Source organism: Bison bison, unplaced genomic scaffold (genome assembly GCF_000754665.1).
Source record: "Bison bison bison isolate TAMUID 2011002044 unplaced genomic scaffold, Bison_UMD1.0 scf7180017864198, whole genome shotgun sequence".
NCBI lineage: Eukaryota > Metazoa > Chordata > Mammalia > Artiodactyla > Bovidae > Bison > Bison bison.
The window spans coordinates 4478530-4483810 of NW_011494770.1; the positions used below are offsets into that span (position 1 = coordinate 4478530).

The following is a 5281-nucleotide window of genomic DNA, read 5'->3' on the forward strand; positions in this document are numbered from 1 at the left end:
AACACTTGAGTGGGTTGCCATTTCCTTCTCCAGTGCATGAAACTGAAAAGTGAAAGTGAAGTCGCTCAGTCGTGTCCAACTCTTAGCGACCCCATGGACTGCAGCTTACCAGGCTCCTCCATCCATGGGATTTTCCAGGCACAGGTACTGGAGTGGGGTGCCATTGCCTTCTCCGTTCCAAGGGGCAAGCGTCTTTTAAGTTTGTTGCTGCCATCACTGTCCCCAGTGATTTTAGACCCCAAGAAAATAATATCTGCCACTGTTTCCATTTTCCCCTATCTATTTGCCATGAAGTGATAGGATTGGATGCCATAATCTTAGTTTTTTGAATGTTGATAACTGTAAAAAAGATTGTTCTATGGCCTTGGTAGGATCTGATGGGCTAGGTTTAAACCACCATTTTCACATATTTTCAGTGGAAGATATTTTTGATCATTTGTAAACTGGAACTAATCATAGACCTTTCCTGCTATGACATAGGCTTATTATGACCATCAAATGAGGTAGATTATTAAAAGCTGATATTTTTTCTTTTAATTATGATAATTAAAATTATATAGTGCATTATAAAAGGGGCTTCCCTCACAGCTCAGTCGGTTCAGAATCTGCCTGCAGTGCAGGAGACCCGAGTTCAATTCCTGGATCAGGAAGATCCCCTGGAGAAGGAAATGGCAATCCACTCCAGTATTCTTGTCTGGAGAATCCATGATCAGAGAAGCCTGGCATGGAGTCCATAGGGTCACAAGAGTCTGACACGACTTGGCGACTGCACTACCAGTGCATCATAATAATGTAAGGTGGTGGTAGTACTAGATTCAGTGTGTAGGTTTCCCTCCCTTTGATAGGCCACACTGGCAAAGATGAGTTACAGGACTTTGATGATGGTCCCCGTCCTGCCTCCTGCCAGCCTGGGTCCTGGCTGGTAGATTTCCAGCATGCATGGTATAGCATGACGAAAGTCTGGACCGAGAGTTGGATGTAGAGACTTGGGATCCTTCAAGTAGAATTTTTGGACTGTGTGTACTGCCTCTTTGCTGGAGTATCTTCCAGTCTGGAGAATTTGCTAAACGATCCCTGTTTCCCATTCTCTTATCCTGTAAACATAACTGTTTTTCTCCTCTGGTCTAAGGACAATCTTTAGCCATATGTCAGATTGCTAGAATAGGAGTATTCTCTAATGTACATTGGGTAAAGTGTTGCCACTGGAAAAGTAGATATCTCTTTTCCAGAGCTTGGCCTCTTTCCTCTGGCAGAGTAGGGTCCATGATAGGGAGATACGTGTTCACCAAGTCCTGCCATGGTAGTGGGCATAGCATTCTCTGGAAGAATACAACCTGATTGCCTCTATCAAGGCTTGGAAGCCTCTTGGAAGCAAATAAACGAGCTGGTAACAATATGCCCTCCATCTTCCTCATCCTTTGTGATAGTAGTCTCTCAAGTTGAGAGTGTGTACCTCAGAGAATTTGCAGAGTAGCCAGATTACCTGCCTTTGTGGGTTATTTGTTCTTTTAAAAAAAAAAAATTCTCTGCTTCCTTTTATCATCCTCTCTTTGCCTTTGATATTTTGTAGTTTCCCTATATCATATCTGATTGGGAATTTTATTTTTTTCTTTTCCTATTTAGGGCTCAATTTCTGGAGGTTATGTTTGAATCTGTCTCAAGTCTGTCTGGCCCTTTTTAGAGTGTCTTTATCCTTTTCTCAAGGGCTTCCCTGATAGCTCAGTTGGTAAAGAATCCTCCTGCAGTGCAATAGACCCTGGTTTGATTCCTGGGTTGGAAAGATCCCCTGGAGATGGGATGGGCTACCCACTCCAGTATTCTTGGGCTTCCCTTGTGGCTCAGCTGATAAAGAATTCCCCTGCAATGTGGGAGACATTGGTTTGATCCCTTATTTGGGGAGATTCCCTGGAGAAGGGAAAGGCTACCCACTCCAGTATTTTGGCCTGGAGAATTCCATGGACTATATAGTCCATGGGATCCCAAAGAGTTGAACATGACTGAGTCACTTTCACTTTCACTTTTCATTCTTTCCTCATATTTTGGATTTCTTATTTTATATCTTTATGTTAAATGTACTTATTTTAGAGTGATACTTGTCAAATCAACCAGTACTCACTGATGGTAAATTATTTTGTTATATATTTTTAAATTTTTGATTATGAGCTTAATTTCACTGGTGGATCCTTTATAGCCTGTGTTAAGGGAGTCTTCTTTTAAATGTTTTGCTTTGTTTCTGTTGTCACTCAGGAATTTTTCAGGCTCAATACAGATTATGGGTATTAATGACAACTGTCCATTTGAGCTCCAGACAGCAGAGTGTCAGCCAGTGGTTAAAAGTATTCAGAGGAGACTTTGTCCACTCAGAGCTTAATCTAAGACAGACAAAGTTTTCTTTTCGTTTCTCAGTGCTGTGGGCTGACTTTTTTCTAATATACCCTTTCACCAAATTACAGTCCTTCAAGGACCCTGGTTTTGTGTATTTCATCTCTTCACCTTCCATAGGCACCAGGTTTCATTTGCTATCCCCAGTGAGCATTAAGACCAAAGTCTCAGATAAGGAATTGATGAACTGTAGCCCAGACACAGGAAATGGCAACCCACTCCAGTACTCTTGCCTAGAAAATCCCATGGACGGAGGAGCCTGGTGCAGGCTACTGTCCATGGGGTCACAAAGAGTCGAACACAACTGAGCGATTTCACTTCACTTCACTGCAGCCCAGACACCAAAACCAGCCCACCACTTCTCTTGACTGGAACACAGCCATGCCCATTTGCTTCTGTATTGACTGAGCTACTGACAATGGCAGGGTTGAGTTGCTGCCATAGAGATCGTATGGCTCACAAATCTGAAAATTATCAATATCTGGCCCTTTGCAGAAACTGTTTGCCAACCTCTGCCCTAGATTTATAAATCTAGAAGACTTCACCCCCAGCACTTGGGCTGCAAGGTCATCAGTTCTTGTGATTATCCCTGTAATGTCCCTTTTCCTTGTAATTTCTAGTTCCTAGAAGTCTTCTTTACTTTTTTATAAGCCCAGCTAGGCATTTAATGGAGTAGAAAATGGTAACCCACTTCAGTATTCTTGCCTGGAAAAATCCCATTGACAGAGGAGCTTGGTGGGCTATAGTCCATGGGGTAGCAAAGAGTTGGGCATGACTGAGCACACACACTAGACATTTAAAGTATGTCTATTTAATTTTGTCTAGTTTTCTTTTGGTGGGAACATTTTCCTGTACATAGCCTACCATATTGCCAAAACCAGAAACTCTTCTACTCTCTTTGGATAGTAATATATTCTTCTTTGTGTATTTTCTTGACCATTTAACTTGATCATTTAAAAGTTTTCTGTTTTCTAATGCAATTCTTTAAAACTATGAAAAATTTTATGTACATAGTTCTAAATCTGTAGTTTTTGACGTGCAATGCTCTCCTTGTCATTCTTTTTGAACTACTTTGTAATTCCCATGATCATTTATTTTTTAATCCCTTGATAATTTTAATTGCAATGCTCAGTTTTCAAATATAGTTTTTGGCTACCTTATTTTTAGTATCTTGTGGTCAAAGATCATGGTCTTTATCATAGCTGTTCTTTGAAATTTGTTGAAATTTTCTTTGTGGCCTAATATGTGACTAATTATTTTATATTTTTCATATATGCATGGAAGGAATTTGTCGCTATCTCTGTATCTACCATACCAAACTTGTTATTTGTGCCATTAGGGTCTCTATTTTGAATTTGTCTGCTAGATATATTGGTTTCTAAAAGGGTTCTATTTAGAACCTATTATGGTTTATATTGTATTTTTTTCTTTGTAATTTTATCAGCTCTCTATATTTAAGGCTATGCTGTTAGTTTAGTGTCAAAATCCATGATCATTATCTTATTTTGGATTATTTTGTGTGTTAATATTAAATTTGCTGATATACAAATGTTAGAAATCAGTTGTTTTTTTTTTAAATGGCTAACCCAACCCTTCTGTGAGTTGAACCTAGCTATGTGCTGCTAGTTTTATACTCTAGCAAAATACAGACAAAAGAAGGAGCTTGTTTTTATGGTCTCTCCTGTTGGTCTGTAGTCTTACATTGGGCTTTTACATAGACATGGCTTGATCATTTGATGACTATGATTCCTGTAGGTTAGGTCCACAACAAAGATGCCTTTGTGGATGACGCCTACAGGTCTGAGATGTCTACCAAATGTCACATGTTGTTGTCGTTTAGCTGCTAAGTTGTTTCCCACTCCTTTGTGACCTATGGACTGCAGCCTGCCAGGCTCCTCTGTCCATGGGATTCTCCAGGCAAGAATACTGGAGTGGGTTGACATTTCCTTCTCCAGGGGATCTTTCTGACCCGGGGATTGAACCCGTGACTTCTGCTTGGCAGGCAGATTCTTTACCACTGAGCCACCTGGGAAGTTCTAAAGGTCACTATATCCCTTTCATTTATTTGATGCTATTTTCCATATTCGACTGAGATGCTTGCCACTATGGGTTTAGGGCTGTAGGTATTTCCTTTTTTGCATCAAAAATGACGTTTTTACTTCATTTTGAAGTTTTTCCTTTTTTAAAATTTAAAAAATTTTTTTAAAATTTTACATTAAAAAACATTTTTTTTATTCTATTTTTTTTTAGTCATGCCATGAGGCATGTGGGATCTTAGTTCCCAGACCAGAGATAGAACCCATGGCCCCTGCAGTGGAAGCACAGGGTCCTGACTACCAGACTGCCAGAGAAGTCCCCATTTTTCACTTTTAAAATGTTTTGAGGCTTGGGGAATTGGGAACAGGGGTAAAGTACAAATAATCCTTGCTTAATATTGTCAGCTAGTAAGACCTCAAAGTTTCTTCTTACTCAAAGCCATTGAGTGGTTTTCTTCTCCTGGCAGAGTGTGAAATGCTTTGATGGTACCAAAAGCTGAAAAACCAAAGAACAGTTAATTCAGTGTGATAGCTATTGAGAGACATTGATGCTAATCATACTCATCTTCAGAATCAGTGATAAACAGGATTCAGTGGGTAAAGAATCCGAGTGGGCTTTTGGAGAAGCGCTTCTATGGATTTCAATACATAGTCCCTCTCTGGAGCCCCCACCCCCCACTGCCCGGTGTCTGTCACAGTTGGGAAAATAGGAACACACGATGCTCTGCGTTAAGTTTGTTCTTTGGTTCTTGAAACTGTTCATTAGAACCTCATCTTATTGTTTTCCTTGTTAAAATCATTTGATAAAATAAGGAAAAATGCTCTTGGAAAAAGTTGATGTTTAAAATGTGGACTGCAGCTAA

The 5281-nt window shown here is 39.9% G+C and overlaps 1 protein-coding gene across 1 annotated transcript in view; it reads left to right on the forward strand.

Moving 5' to 3' along the window:
* Positions 1-5281, forward strand: part of MAP3K5 (mitogen-activated protein kinase kinase kinase 5) — a 231453-nt gene that overhangs the window by 172667 nt on the left and 53505 nt on the right. The gene's annotated exons all lie outside the window — the stretch shown is intronic.